Here is a 17,678-nt window from a genome sequence, read left to right as displayed (position 1 = left end):
TCTTTGTGGATGAGGGGCACAGCCCTCTAGAATGAGAAATTGGAGAGTAATTGCTCAGGCCCTCACAGAGAGGAGAAACGGTGTATTTAGTGACTTTTCCAACACAAACATTTATATATTTATCGGTAGCAGGCAGGCCTGATGTGTCATAAATATATTCAATTTCTTAAATCAGGCTTGAAGTAGAATTATAATTTTAGCCTGAAAACAAAAATCATTGAATCCTTCATTTAAGCCTTAGAAGTAAATACCAAGTATAGAAAGTGATTAGTTACCAGTTAAATAATATTAACTAATTAATTTCTTCAATGCTGTTCTCTCATAGAAAGAAGACACTGTTTCTTGCCCAGTGGCGGAACAAAGAGAAGATCACAGACAGAAAGTGGAGCCTGATCTATGAATAACCTTCTCAGCTGTTGCATGAGGAACCAAGATAGCTACCTGATGGAAGTGACATCTTAAGGACAGGGACAAAGCTGCTTAAGTGAAGATGGGGGCCCCAAAAGGAGCCATCATCACACCTGAGGGGCAACGTGGACAAGTTTGTTCCTCTGCCTCATCATTACTATCTGTCACGCCTAGAAGAGGGCAATCGAAGCACATTTTAAAGAAATCCCTAGGCAAAAATAATTTCTTCATAAATATTGATGGATTGAAACTCACTTTAACACAGTGAAGGGCATTTATCAGAAGTTTATGATAGGCATCATATTAAATGTAGAATCTCAAGCATCCCTACTAGGTCAGAAGTAAACCAAGGGGGGCTTTGATTGTCCTGTGGAAGAGGTAAAAATTAACAGACAATCTGTAGTTTCTATGGGAAGAGAATCTCTACAACTTGTCCTTTCTCTTCGCAGATAATATATTCATCTATGTATAACAGTTAAGAGACTCTACCTATGAACATCCTTGACAGATAGGAATCCAAGTTAACTCACACAAAAGAAATATAAGAGTTGTAACTCTGTAGTAACTGTGAAACTGAATGGATATGCTTTGATGTCTTGAGTTACACTTTTAACGGATATATGAGATATTAGAATGATGTACAAATGTTATTAAATATATTAACATAGGATAAAATGTTATGCAGTGTTATAGAGTCAATTTAAATTATTTTGTAACTGTAATTTTATATTTTTATATTCTTATATTTAATAAAAGCAATTTTAATCAAAATTTGTTATCTTAGAACTCAGAAACTCAAAATCCATATTTTGTTGCTTGAGGTGTACTCTGTGTCTCATTAATATAGAATATATTTGAGAAAATACGTGAAAAAATTCCAGCTATTCCCTAATAATATAAAATTACGGCTTCAGGAAGCATAGCATGTTCCAAAGAAAATGGACAAAATGAATAGCTACTATAACAAGATGTAATGAAGACCAAAAGAGAAGCTGGGGCAGACACTCCACTATCTCAACATGATTCAGAAACCAAGTGCAGCATTTCCTTTCTAGTTGTGGACCATAACGTGAGGCAAATTACACAAGACACCCAAATAGAAGTACAGAGCTAAGAACTGTCAATCTCAAAAGCAGGGAATCGAGAAGGCTCATCTTCCAAGTATTTCAGCTTCAAGGAAAGAGCCTCAAAAAAAAAAGAGCCTCATATTCAGCATGAGGAAGTAAAGTAGCTCAAGGAGAGCATCACAGTCCCCAGGACATGAAGAGACAGAGAGTTCCAGTTTACCCAAAGGCCAAATTTGTGGGTGAGGTTTACTAGAAAGAAGGAAGCCACAGGGAGGGGTCCTTTGAGATGTTGAGATGAGAAGACAAGATGTTCTTGTCTGAAGCAGGGGCGGTGGTGGGGGTGGGGGTGGGGGTGGGGGTGGGGTGGGTAGGGTGGTCGGAGAGGGCAGTTCTGCACTCATTAGTCCCCTGTAGTTGGCACTGGCTTAAGAGTAGAAATTAAAAGCTCACTGAGCTGGGAAATACCGATATTCCATTCTAACCAGTATGGAGGACCCTAGTTAATATACCAGGCTCTGGGCTGATAAATCAGCAAACTGTTAGGAGTAAAAACTGCATCTGAAATATTTATTAGTCATCTCTTGCAAATACCCCAAACTATGTTTGACCTAAATCTGGTAGGCATGCTAAGAAATTTCATCCCATGGAAACAAAACTGAACAAAATAAAACTCGCTGATCCAGGTTCTGCTATTATAACAGATCATTCACACCAACCAGCATTCCTGATTCTACTTTACACATGGGGATAGGCAAGAAAATGCAAATTTATCAAATCAGAATAAAGGTAACAATAGAGAAATCAAAGGACAACAAAAGACAGGGCAAAGAGAAATCAAGAAGAAATATCCAAATATGCCAGTGACTACAACCAAGTTGTCCCAGTTGGCTTGATTGTGATAAAACACCATGACCAAAAGTGACTCATGAAAGACAGGATTTATTTCAACTTATAGGCCATAGTCCATTATCAAGGGAAAACAGGCTAAGAACTCAAGACAAAATCCTGGAGTAAGGAACTGAAGCAAAGGCTACTTGGAAATTCTCCTTAATGACTGGTTCCCAGGTTCACGCTCAGCATTCTTACATAGTCTTAGATTACTACCCACAGAGGGCTAGGCCATTCTACATCAATTATTAATAAAAATATAGCCAACAGGCATGCTCACAGGCCAATCTGATGAAGGCAATTCCTCAATTGAGGTTTCCTCGTCCTAAGCATTTCAAATTGACAGCCAAGATTAGCTATCGCACAGGCATGCCAACTGAAATGCAGATATTGTCAGACTATATGAAAAAGTAAAATATGAGAAAAAGAAATCAACAGGAGAGTCACTGAAAGATATACTGAGAACGTCCCACTTCAAGAATGACATAAGACACCTACAAATGATGGAGAATGTATTGTAATCAACTATGTAAATTTGAGGGTATAGTACATCAATAAAAATAAAAAGGCAAGATTTTGTATTCCCAAAAGGGTAAACTCAATAAAACAACATAACAACCCTACATGTGTGTTTGTCTAACGAAAGCACCTTGAAAATATGTCTAAAACTGGCAGAGATAAAGAAATAGAAAAATTCAGTTAAGAGTTGCCAATCTTGAAAGTTCTTTCTGGAATAGACTGAATAAACAGAAGAAATGAACGTAGGCATAAGGATCTGACTTCTAAATATTAAAGTAGTAATCTTTCTTCTGAGGTGCTTATGAAATGGTCACAGATATATCATATCCTGGAGCATAACAATCAACTATTAATACATTTGAAGACTAATAAGAAAAACGATGCCTTTCTTTCAGATCTTACCAGAGTAAAACCTGATCTACAATTCAAAGGATACAACGAGGCAAGAAAAATTGGCGAGTTTCTTGAAAAACTCAGTTTTAAAAGACTAACAGGAGAAATAAAAAACCATCAAACTGTGCATTGGCATGTGTGTGGTTTATGCGTGCAGTGACAAGGTTGCCCTTGCATTCATGATCCTCTTGGTTCGGCCTCTTAACCACAGATATAAATGATCATGAGCCAGAGACTATTAAGGTAAGTAGACTTGAAGCAATGTATCTTTCTGTGATGAAAAGCTCGTATATAAAAATATTTGTGGTGCCTAATAAGATAATGACATTCGTTTTTACAAACTGCCCTGATATTTGTAATAGCAAGAGATGACATGTGAGATTACTTTCACTTCCATATTTTCATTTTAGAATATTGCTAGCTGGGGGTAAATCAACTCCCAAAATTTTGAATTGTAAGTTGCTAAAAATATTTCATCTTTAATTTGAGCCATTTATCTATCTCTTTAGGAAATTGCTTCATCATTCTGTTCAGTTTTCTTTTAGAATAATTGTTTGGGTTCCTGGATTGCCAAAACTTTCATTATGTTGGTAAAAATGGACTTGCATTTTATAAATAATATGCGGAGTTTCCTTTTCCCCTTTTATTGAAAGTAGATTTTTCCCCCTCACATAATAAATTCTTATTACAGTTTCCCCTCTGTCTACTCTTCCCAGTTTTTCTCTACTACTCTCTCACCTGGGTTCATTGCCTTTCTGTCTCTGATAAGAAAACAGACAGGCTTCTATGGAATGAGATGGGGAACTCCAAAGAAGCCACTGGGTTAGCTTTCTGTTTCCTATCTAGTGCTGGATAAGCAACCTACCCTTAAGAGTAGTTTGTTACCCCATCAAGACTCCATTGGAGAAAACAAAATTTTTATCTGAAAGTGGTTATCATTTGGAGATGTTTCTGGGTTAGTGATGGGCATGTGTTCATTCTTTCAGCTTTAGCCCTCTAACTGATGCGATATGTGTAGGCCATGTACATGTTGCCTCTGTCTCTAGGAGAGGACATATTGACATAGAAGCTTGTTTTCTTGGTGTACTCTATCCCCCTCTGGCTCTTATACTCTTTATACAGGTTTCCCTGTGCACTCTGGGAAGGATTTTATGGAAACATCTCATTTAGGGCTGAGTGTACCAAGGTCTCTTACTCCCTGCACAATGTCTGGTTGGGGGTCTTTGTATTTGTTCCCAAGGCTGCAGGAGGGAGCTTCTCTGATGATGGCTGAGGAAGGCACTGATCTGTAGGTATTACAGAATGTCATCAGTAGTCATTTTATTCATTTTATTGTCTTAAAAAAAAAAAGACCAGTAGTATTTGTTTCTACCCTAGATCCATGGGCTACTTAGTCTCAGGTTCTTAGTCACTGAAATAGTGCCAGGTTCCATGTTCTGGAGTGGGTATGAAGTCAAATCAGATATGGGCCTGTTACTCCCACAAGCTTGGAGCTACCATTGTACTAACATAGCTTGTAAACAGGACACCATTGTAGATTAAAGGTTTTGTGGCTTGGTTGGTGTTTATGTTTCTTGTTTTGTTGTATGAAAAACACCTTTCTATATCGAACATGCTAGAACATAGGGGTAAAGGGTCTCTATTAGGTTCAAATTCTCCATGTTCAGTGAGTTGTATAGGTGTTGACTTCATCAATGGGGCCTCGCTGTCAGTTTGTGGAGACAGTTTGTGGAGAGCAATCCACAGTTTTGGCAACAGCCTGGTTTGTTTGAGGGTTGTAAGAATTTTCTAATTGCTAATTACTACAGAAAAGTTTCTTCTTGTTATAGAATTTTAAACTTTAAGGTGCTCTGCTTGTTTTTTTTTTTCTCTTCATAATGTTGGGAAAATCTTTTACCATTGTGAAATCATGCAATGATTTTCACATAACTTCTATACTTTTCAATTAAATTTATTTCTCAATAAAATGTGTCTAAAACTATGTAGAAATCATAATAAAAATAAGAATAATTAGAAGTAATTGAAATAAAATTGATTTTGAGTAAATAAAATAAATCAAAACATGTTGAACATAGTATTACAAATTGAGTAGAAATTTTATAGTATTTGCAGCATTTATGCCAGAATATTAGCAAGAAAAAATAAAAGTAGAAAAGACGATAAATAAAAAATTAGAAACCATTCAAGTAGAAAGAAAATAAAACATACATATTTAAAGATGAATAATAAAAATATAATTTTCTCATACAGGAACAATAAAAGCAATAAAGAGTATAATTAGAATGAGATTTTAAAAACACCAAGAGAATCTATGAACAATTTGATGCTAATTGATTAGAAAACCTGAACTAAATCTGCAAATTTTTAAAGGCACATGAATGGTTCAACATGCTAATGATGAAATGCCAAGACAAAATAGTTTTATAATGACCATGGAAATAAAAATATTAAAGACACTTTCACTCAAAATTTATGTCCCCCCAAATCTATTTGCCAGTGAATTCCACAAAACTTGGAAGGAGAAAGTGATTCCAATTTTATTTTTTCTCAGAAAATTAAATTTTAAAAATACTCTTTAATATACCCTGCCACCTATATCAATCATTACCTGAGGTCCAAAATATTTAAATCCAATATTGAAAAAAGTGATTAGGTCACATCTATATGAGGAATGCAGTCACCACATTAATTTGAAAATAATTGTATATGATTATCTTAATATAAATTAAATTCAATCCAGCATCTGTTTATATTTTAAGAAAAGAAAACATGTCACTGCTATCTAATTAAAGGTAGCTTGTAAAGACTTTTAATGATGAAACTATAAAAGAATTCTTAACAAATGCTTAACATAACTCTATGAGTAAACCATTTCAAACGTGTGTGAAAGGAAAGACTAGGAGAATTGGGCTTCAGTCCTATTTTTAGAAGCTGTGCTTGCCTGTTAAACATGTGCAAGGAAAAATAAAGATGCCTGGAGGTCAAGGTGAAACAGCATTCGTATAAAATTGTCATTTCCATACGTGACGCAAGACAACAGAACTGTCAATCTTACAAGAAGAGTCTACTGCAACTATTGTAAGACCAGAATAGAGAAAATCATTTAGATTTGTTTATAGAAAGATGCAAATTTATAAAGAGATAAATCATGTTCTTGAACCCATAGGCTCATTAGTATAAAGATTTAATTCTTCAAGTTGATCCACAGGTTAAGTGATACTTGTTTCAAAATTCTATTAAGAACACAATGAGGATATTTATTGTTCCTAAATATATGCAGCACACCCAAAGACAAAAATCTATCAACATTTTTTTTTGTAATAGGTGTGAAGTACATCGTGTTTGGGTAATTCACAGACCAAGTCTTATTAAGCAATAGGTCTAAGGGGTAAAGAAATTGATTGGTGAACCAAAGTAGAGAGCTCAAAAACAGATTCATCCACACGTGAAATCTGGAATCCATTGTCTCATCATGTTTTCCATGAAATGGGTCATTGATTTCACCGGTATGTTCCGGAGGCACCTGTGGATTTGAACAGGTTTGCTGTAACAGGGTTTCCACCAAGTGGCTGGCCCATCTCGTTGCATTACACGATCATATTAAGACCTCAGTTTGGTCTCTTATTGTTGACCGTATGAGAAACTCAGAAGCAGCACATTGGTTCTAGAAAGCCAGGGTCATTGAATTCATGTATAGGCTCTCTTTTCATCATTATAGCTACTGCCGCCATGTAAGAGTGGTACGGTCAAAGGGTCACCATCTACTTAGCACTCACCACTGTCCTGACTTATTGCTCTGCCCTAGCAGAGCTAAGCTATTTGTAACTAAGACTTAGTCTTTTCTTCCTTTCTTCTTTTCCTTATTGTATCAGGAGACCTTAGTTTAGTGTTGGAGGGTGTTCATAAAAGCACTGGATGTTGGCGATATGGAAATCTCAAATATTTCTTTTTATAATTTCAGGAGTCATTAGGACCCACTCAAGACAAATTCTTGAAGTATAATTGTCATTGTATGATTGAGTGTGGCTGTAAGTGCTAAATGTCCCTTTACCAAGCCCATTACATATGTGCCATGTCCAGGGACTCCCTGGCTGCTGGCAGAGGCAGCATGCTAACAGGAGCCTTCTAAGCACAAGGCAGTGCCTTGTTTATTAATCTAGTGTTCTGTGTAGTGACTTATCTACTGGAGATTACTGGGGGCTTTGCACAGCACTTTACCTATTATAGGCACTGCCAACATCATTGGATCTGACAAGTCATAAAATCAGGACCCGTCAGAAAATTCTCTGTTGTTCTATATATACAAAAATTGGCAGCCTTCCTAGTCCCTCAGTGAGGGGATCAGAACGCTATCCATAGATACAGCATATGCTGCCTCAAAAATACAAAGAAGTCCATAAAGTCTGCAATGGTATTTCCCCCTTGGTAATAAAGAGTGTACCATTTAGCAACTGGCCTTGTTTCGGTTTGATGAGATATTACAGTATGATCTGGATTAACAGAATCTTAGAAACATTATGAAAGTGTCAGGTGAATTCTATAGGCACAGGTGTCCCATCTGGCATGTTAAGTACCTTACCAGGATACCTGGATCACCAGAAGTCAATATAATGTAAAATGTGAAGCCCTGTAGAGTAAGATGATCAGAGGTGGGGTGGGGTGGGATAGGGCATCAAGGAGTTGTTAAGAATGGGGAGAATGATGGCTGTGTAGTTTATTGTCACTGTGCAAAAACGAACAACTCAGGGTTCTTTAGTCAGGAACACTGCAAGACTTTCCCATTTAAACCGACTTACTTTATTTCAAGGGCCCAGCACCTGAAATTTGCGCTATCTACATGTTACATCCTCAGAGATTAAGTTGTGACCTTCCCCAACACAACATCTTTTGCATGAACAGCTAGAGTTTGTCCTGACACCATTTGCGAATGTTCTAGGCCTGTTCTCAGTGTAGCCATACAAGGAGATTAGACTGTCAGCATTATTTTGAGACCCCTTTTCAATGCAGGTATACAAATAAATTATATTTTTGGTATTATCTTGAGATATAAAATCTCTTTAACTTGTCTGAGGCAGGAAAGCTTTAATAAAAATTTATGCTAGTCACTCCGGGTTGTTCCACTAAAGTCGAAGAAATACAAAGACATGTTGCATTTTCTTTCCACAGTAGTTGGGGATAACTAGTAGTTTTTATTTTTTATTATTTTTAATACTAACTAAATAATTTTTTACTTATAACAATTAAGAATTTATTATATAATGAGTAATAGCACATAAATATGTTATATAATAAATAATATTAAATAGAGCATAATAAAACAACTGTTTTCTTATTAATACTTAAAAATAAAAATGTGGATATATTTTTCAAGTTACTATTGTATCATTTTCCATTTAAAAGAGAAAATGATGCTGTTTTAAACAACCCTTTAATGTCAGATAAAATGTCCTAAAATTTTATTGTCAGAATATATAAAATTATCAATTTCTCTGAGACGTTAGGATAGTTTTGATTTATGTTAAGATAGGGTTTAAATTTGTATTCATTTATTCATTCATTTGATGACTTAATTTTTTAGGATACAGGGTTTCAGATAGCCCAAGCTGGGTCTGTGTATATCATGTTTAGCATGTTTAAATTGTTCTTTTATCTTGGTGCCTTACCTTAAGATCATTATTCTCAAGTTATCTTATTGTACATATTTAACATTTGCACAATATTTTGATATATATTTCCACAGTGTAGTGATTAGTATAATCAAGCAGCATCTCTCACAATAATAGTTTTGGTTATACATATATATTTTCTATAATTTTAAGGTACACAATCCAATATTAGTCCAAGATCTCTTGCTGCCACTTAGGTGTCTACATTTACTCTCTTGGTATGAGATGAATTTCCCCAGTTCTTTATTCTTCCTCTTCCTCACAACCACCATTCCTCTCTCTTTCACTAGAGTAACGTCTTCTAGACTCACACCTAACTTTGTGACAATTCTTTTTTCTATGTCTGAATGCTATTTCACTATGCTAACATGCTAATACAATAAACTATAAAACAGACACACTTTAAAGGATGCATGGTTATCAGGGACTAAAATGGGTGTGGAATGTCAGAGAAAACTACTCCAGGATTCAGGGGCAAGAGTTTTAGAAGTTTTAAGTCACAGGTAACACAAAAAAAGAGAGACAGTTTTCTTCATGCAAAATAAAAGACCATGATTCCATTACTATTAGGGGCCCACCTCTGAGCACATGTTCTCTGCCATTTTTGTTAAATTATCACCCCTTTGAGACTGTGCTCCACTTGACGATGTATTTCAGAAGTTTGGTCATCTTTGATATTTTCTTGTTGGCACAAACAAATTAGACTCCACTGGCCCTCAAGGAGCTGCCTTGGAGAAGCCTGTTAGAAATAGCAGCTCATGTAATTCCCATTAGTTCGTTGGAGATCTCACTCTAATAACATAATTTGATCCCATGGCTTGAATCAAAGAATAAGTCATTATTCTAGTGTAAAACTGTATCTTCTGATATGCAAAAAGGCAGATCATCAACTCCGAAGCTCTGAAGACACACTGGTGTGAGTAAGAAGATGCACAAGCCTTTAATTTCTGTGCATTATGAATTTCTAATAGACCTACTTTACTCTAATACATCCCTGTAGGAATATGGCCTATTATCATATATTTGAGACATATCTAAAATGGCATCTATACAAGAGAATGTTCTACTGCATTAAATTGGGGCTAATATTATCTGTTTTAATGAAGAATCCAAAACATTCTATACTTTAATCTTACTAAGGTTTATTTCTTGCTCAAATACTGATCATATGAATACATATTAAAACATCTATAACTGTACTCAGTAGGTTGTATTTATATATGCATAAGTATGTAACAATAGTACTTAAAGAAGTCATGACTTTGAGAGTGAATTGGGATACAGGAGGAATCGGAGGAAGAGAGGGTGGGTAGAAATGATGAAAATATAGTACTCATCTTAGTTAGGGTTCCATTGCTGTGGAAAGACACCATGACCACTGCAACTCTTATAAAGGACAACATTTAACTGGGGCTGACTTACATGGTTAGAGATACAGTCCATTATTATCAAGATGGTGGGCACTGGGGGAGCTGAGAGTTCTACAACTTGTTCCAAAGGCAATTTGGAGAAAATTGACTCCCATGTTAGGAGGGGGGAGTCTCACTGCCAAACCTGACAGTGATACACTTCTTCCAACAAGGCCAATCTACTCCAACAAGTCCACGCCAATAGTGCCACTCCCTGGGCCAAGCATATTGAAACCACCATAATAATCATATAGAAAATTCTCAATGAATCTAAAACAAAATTATAAAATTAAATTTTGTTCCAAACTGTGATCCAGGGGCTTACACTCTTGTCTAGGGTCAGTATCTGAGTTTACCTCAGGGCCATAGACTGTTCTTTTCTAAGACAATAGAAAGAGGTGGGGAAGCAGTAGAAAGCAGGAGACAGCACACTGTTAATCCATTTGAGCTGCAGGCAACGTTATCATCAGGGGGCTGTTGCTGGGATCACTGTGTAGGGTTAGGTGAGAAATCCAATCTTTGGCTGTCAGACAAGCCCTTCGTAAGATGAATTTTATCATGGAAAAGGAAGGCATTGATTCCAAAAGCCATCTTTCCTCTATCCTGTGCAGTTGTCTGTATGAACTAGTTTTGTCAGTCTGAAAGAATGCCCAAGAAAGCTACTAGAAAGATGGAAAGATTTATTTTGGCTCATCCTTTTAGAGAGTTAGGTCTTTCATTGTGTGGTCCCATGCGACTTGGACAGGATGCAGTGGAGGCAAGAGTGTGTGGTGGAAGAGCTATGTGTCTCACAGAGATGTAAGAAAAAAGAAAAGAAAGAAAAGGAAAAGAGATTACAGAAAAAGGACCAAGGCAAGATGAAGCCCAAAGGATGTTACTTTCTCTCTCCCTGTGAGCTAAGGGTTTCACTTCTTACTTTCAATTCCCAATAACGTGATCAAATAACCCATTGCCAATAACCAATCAAAGGACACAATCTCAGAGACCCATGACCAAATTTTCTCTGGAAGCTCTGTCAGAGAAACACATTGAGATTTGTTAATATTCCAAACATCTCATAATTCAATTACTTTGGTAAGCAAAATTCAATAAAGCATTATCATCTATCATCTGTCTGTCTGTTTATCTATCTATCTACCATCTATCTATCTATCTATCTATCTATCTATCTATCTATCTATCTACCTCTTTATCATCTATGAGCTATTTATCATCTATCTGTGTCATCTATCTATCATCTATCTATTCATCTACCTATGTATCTATGTATCTATGTATGTATCTATCATCTATCTATCTATCTATCTATCATCTATCTTCTATCAATTGACATACATACATACATACATACATACATACATACATGAAACATACATACCTTTCTGTCTGGACAACTGTTGATGTAATGCTTCAGGTGTTAGGAACTATGTGCTAGAAATGCTATTTCATGTTGAGGTCACTGTTGTAAATTAGATTCTTACACATGGGTTTTCACCAAGTTTATTAAAGAAGAAATTCAATTCTTTGCTGAGTCCTGTGTGAAGACTGACAATAAAATTTTCTCCAGTTTTGGCTTGTGAATGGCAATCATTGAATTTATTACTGAAATAGAGGAATGCTGAAAAAAAAAGATTAAACTAAGCAGTCTTGGATGGATTGATATGAAGGTCTCTTTTCCCAGCAGGCTGCTTCTAGTTTTGATTATTAACTCAGAGTTCCTGTTTAATGGTGCGGAGACGAACATTTGGAACTCTGATACAAGATATTTAGAATTTTGAACTTCAGTTTCTGTGTCTGCAAAATGACGAGTTTAGACTGAACGAACTTTATCCTGTAAAAATCTGAGCTGTATAGAAATGTAAGTTATTGCTTCTTTAACTTGATACCCTTGAATTCTACTTTTTTTGTTTTGTGATCACACTCTCAGTGATAGTGAAAACACAGCGGTAAGTTTAATTTAATATGGTGACTAGATTACCTGAATCAGGAAGACTTGTCTACTATGAGTGGCAACATTCCTTAGGCTGGAACCTCAATTGTATAGAAAGGATAAAATGATCTTAGTACAACTTTTATTAGTTTCTAGTCGATGCTTCTAGCTGATGCATTGTGACTAGTTGCTTCAAGCTCTTGATACTGTGACCTCTCCACAGTGACAGACTGTCCCCTCCAACTCTGTGATACAATAGGCCTTTCCCTTACGAGTTGATTTGATAAGGTATTTTTATCACAGCAACAGAAAAGTAGCCAGTTCATACATTGATGTTTATATCCACATCAACTCTGCCCAAGTGGACTCTCATATATGTGGATATGTTAATTTGTTATTACTTTCTTGCTCTCTGGATCTCTGTTATAGATTTTCTGATCATCTATCTCTTGCTAGAATATCTCCTGCCAATCTTTCCATATATCGAATATGTCCAATATAGTCCGAACATGATCAGTTCCTTAAGGTTTTTAAGTACTAGTGTGTGGTAGTAAAATTATTTAATTGTTACAGCATACCCACCAGGTAGGCATCAGTCTTCTTTTCAAATCTAATTTAACACCCATGCATGTGATCTGTTCGATGGGACCATCTGGTTTTTTTTTTTATTTTTTATTTCTTTTTTCTTTTGCCAAAGACACTGAACATTTTGGCAGCCTCCCTAAGTATACTCAACAGCCTGTGCCAAGTACAGTTGGAATGCTTCATAAGTCTGCACTCTGAAAAACAACGAAACCAAACACGGATCCCTGTAAACTGCTTGCTGATTGGTGGTACTCCAGGCATCACTGCCTGCTCATGTTAAGAGGAAGAGTCAGGTAGTTTAAACGAAGGTAATTTACCATTGAGTCCCAACAGACTACCTAGGGAAACTGCTTATCTCAACTCATAATAGTGAAGTATATGGGATCCTCCCCATAAGAGGTTTGTCTCTTTGGGAAACCATAGTTTCCGCCTAAATAATCGTTACCTACATGAGACTCAGTGCAGGTCTACGAACAGATGATTGGTTCAGGAGAAGACATGTAACTCAGAATGGTTGAAGCACAGATCTTGTAGGGTAAGACTGAATTAAAGATGCTAACAGTTCCGAAGTCACTGAAGCTATAAGAGAAACAGTGAGAGTTAGAGGTTACCCTGATTTGAGGCATATAGAGTAGGAAATGGGGGAACTAGAAAGTATTATTGAGAGAGAAAGAAGAGGGAGGGAGGGAGGGAAAGGGAGGGGACACATGCAGAATATTGAAGGGAAGATAAAATTCTAATGTCACTTGTGTATTTGTTTCTATTTGTTTTTGGCCCAAACATATTTCTTAAATTTTAAATGATTCCAAATTATTTTAAAAGCATTCCCTTCTTCTTTCTATAAGTTATACAGCTGCAAATTAATATTAATTTATATACACAGGGGAAAAACAAATATAATATCCTTCTAAGCAACATGAGGCTTGACTCCTATGATTACTAAAAGAAGCTAATGAAAAAAAAATCAAACTGGAATTGTTTCCAATTGTCCTCAGTGTCAGGTCAATTGTACAAATGATGGCAGTTTTCATAGTTGGTATGATATCACGATATGACAGGATTTCTCCAATCTGTACAGTTCATCCAAGAAGATATTTACATCTCTCAACTGGACTTTTGTCATCTCCTAGAGAACACTGACGAGAAAACAGTGACTGGACCTCGATGACTGAACTTCCTTCCAAGTTCTCTCCTGGCTTACTGTATCTCTTTATGTAACGGGAAATCCAATACACTTTAGCACTAAGCACAAAGGGCGCATTCAGAAACAAGCTTAAAATAAAACTTAGTGAGCTCGAGTGTCTTTATGCACTTTGTTCAGAATGTGCTAAAAGCATGACAGCCAAAAAGGTAGGTAGCCTGATGATTTCTGTCATCAAAATGTACTGTATCCATGACAGAGCCTTTTAAAAGTATCTCTCTTGATTCTCTCACTCATACCCTCTCTTTCTTTGTATGCACATGTACAGATATATATCACATGCATCACATGTATAACATACCTCTACATCTATATATATGTCATACATATCATATATATGTACATATGTATATACGTTAAACTTCTTTTGTGGTGTATCACAAGTACCTTGATATTAAGGTATAGGGAAAGTTACAGTCAAAATAGATACAGAAGAGATTATTTAATATTATCTGATTAAAACTTCATACAGACTTTTTTATTTATTAGATATTTTATGTATTTACATTTCAAATGCTATCCCATTTCCCTCCTCTCCCATCCCCTCCTTCCCCCTCCCCTGCTTCCTCGATGGTGCCATCAGTAATTCATATGTAGTACATTAGGAAACCTCCTGATATTACATACTCTGTTTAGTTCATTGAAATAAGTGGACCTTAGTTTATACTACCAAGTGCTTTACTGGAACATGGTCTTGTCCTGGTCAGTTAACCCAGGTTTATTGAGTAGGGTTGTAATGTGAGAAAATAATGCCATCCTGGTCCGGAGCTCTGCTTTAGAATTTTGGTGCTTTAGAAATTCCTAATTGTTTATCCTGAGCCTTATTATTTAAGTGGTATAAGTCTTATTCTGCTCCTCTCTCGTGGTATAGTAAATATAATTTGACTTGCAAGGTGGTTGCAAAGGCCAGAATGGTAACTGTATTGGTCAGGAACAGTCACAACTGCATTGTGTAGGATTCAGTGTGGTCTCCCACAGAAGTTTGCATCAATCCGTTGTCTTAGCGCGTTCCTGGTGTCTCAGAGCACTGCTCCTTTGGTGATAAGAGAAGAGGTGTAAAGGAAGGGAACTTGCCTTATAGATCTCACTTTCCAGGCAACTTCCCTAAAAGAGCCCCTCTTTTCTCCTAGTTGAAAAATTGACCAAACATCTGGTTCACTTTTAATGAACCACTTTTCTTGCCGACTGGTGGAATCTTTGATTTTCGTGCACGTGACTTTCTGTTGCTGCATACATCTTAATGAGGAATGGAGATAGAAATAGCTTTTCCTCTTCAAGAACAAGACACAGGAAACACCACATTTTCACGTCATCACAAAACCCTTAAAATACAAAATTGCGACTTTCTGTTCTAAAATAAGGTTTTTCTGTCCTTGCTTTTCATTTGTTTTGTTTTGTTTTGTTTTGTTTTTTTTGTTTCTTACCAAAAGAGAAGCAATGTTAAGGAGAAAAATACATTCTACACTGGTGAATGAAAAATCACCTCGGAATGTCGAGTTTGAAAATATATTGCATTTGTTCTATGAAAAAGTCTCCAAACAGAAAATAAATTTGCCTGATATCAAGGTTTTTAATTATTATCAAATAAACAATTTGAGTCATGTCTTTCACTAGAAAAGTAAAGGAGAGCCCTGGCGGCCCACTTGTTGTAATTCACAGTGAATTTAGCAAATTCTTGATGGCTGGGTTTATTCAAATTTATCACTGAGCATTCAAAAATAATTCTGAATGAAAATTTCCTATTTCTTCTTATATAAATCTGAACAAGCATGCTAGCATGGCTTTAAGTCTGTATGTGTGTTAGCTGTATTGCTTCCCTGGCAGTCAACCTTCATTTTGCTTATGGAGAGTATATGTTGTAAGTGACATAGTGATGGGTACATGGTCAAGAGTCCACAGATCTTGGGTTATATTTATTTGCATGTCATAGAGCCCTATTTTTACCTTTCACCTTAGAAATCACAATCCCTGAAGAACTGATCACCAGTAAAAAATATAATTATTCACTCACCTGTTTCAGTAATTTCTAACTAGGACATTGGTTTATAAGTTCAGGGTAACTATGAGAGCAAAATAGAAATGACTTTGCATAGTTTTTATAGATTAATGTGTGCCAAGATAAAGCATCATTAATATTTACATTTTACAAAATAATTTTAAAAATTTGTTCTTATTTTTATTTTTTTTTTTTTAGTTTGGCAGTGCTGTGGGCTGAACCAAGGGTCACATGCATACAAGCTATGATATAACAGATAATACACCTTAAGAATTAACTACATTCTATAACTTCAACAAATATATATGCATAATCAATGACTTAAGTACCCCATATTTCTTCTTCCTAGATCTCTATAGCCTACTGTATTTCTTCAAGCTTCCTTCCTAAAACACCTTTGTTTTCAATGTTATGAAGAACTTACCTATGTTATATAATTATTCTTATTTATCACAGACTTGATAGCTTTTATTATAATTCTATGTGGAGCCATAGAAGTAAGAAAATACTGAAAAGGCAGCATCGTTACCGTTAGAACTTTTTAAACATCATTCCTCTAGCTGTTTTCCCCTATGCTCCATTTCATGGAAGTTTGGGGTGCTTGAAAAGCGTCACTACCATGTATATGTATGTGTATGTGTATGTGTATGTGTATGTGTATGTGTATGTGTATGTGTATGTGTATGTGTATGTGTATGTGTATGTGTATGTGTATATATGTATACACAGTGTTGTGCAAGTCTTTTGCTGGTATCTATGGCTGTTAAGTGTTGTGTAAGATTTTTGCAGATATCCATGGCCTCAGGAAGTTCATAGAAATGATGACTAAGTCCTATTCAAGAGGCATGCTTTCACACTGCTCTACTGTTTACTTTGTTTCTGTGCATGCCTCAAGAGTGCTAATATCAATATTCTGTCATAACTGGTTCACATATGTACACTCTTAGCAATTCCTGCTGTGACACAATTCATTCTAATGTTGCATGATACATTGGGCTTAACAACTGAGAAATGTAAACTGTATTCTCATAACATAATGGGATCAGACTACAGATAAAGCATTGATATATATATATCATTCACTCCATATGAGGATGGAGAGTGGGTTCCATTCCATAGTAATATTCTAGGTCAAAAGCAAAGGGGAAAGGTTAAAGAAAAATGTAGGGAATTCTCCTAAGTAGAAATCATTGTCTTCTAACCAGCAATCCAAACATAAAGAGGCAGAGAGAGATAAAGGAAGCCTATTGACACAGAAAGACAAGTGCAGGCAGCATATACTGTAAAAGCAGGAAGCCCTGAGCACTTAGAAGCTGACACATTCAGAGACAGAGACTCTGGTTGTGTCCTATATTCTCTATCTTGCAGGAAACCTTCTGGCAAGTAAGGAATTGGTTAGATGGGGCAGGTAAATTCACAGAGACAGATCAAGAACGTAATATTTCCCCAAGAGATAGATACTCAGATCTCCAGAGTGTCATCTGAGATTTACATATGTGATTGCCCTTTGAATACCTTTTTTACCTTTTATTAACATTATAGACATGTCCTTGAAATTTATTTTTAAAATGTTTTGTCTTTCTCAACCCAACACAACCTATATTCATGGAAGAAGC

Source organism: Rattus norvegicus, chromosome 17 (genome assembly GCF_021556685.1).
Source record: "Rattus norvegicus strain SHRSP/BbbUtx chromosome 17, alternate assembly SHRSP_T2T, whole genome shotgun sequence".
Lineage (NCBI taxonomy): Eukaryota > Metazoa > Chordata > Mammalia > Rodentia > Muridae > Rattus > Rattus norvegicus.
This window is presented reverse-complemented; position numbering follows the sequence as displayed.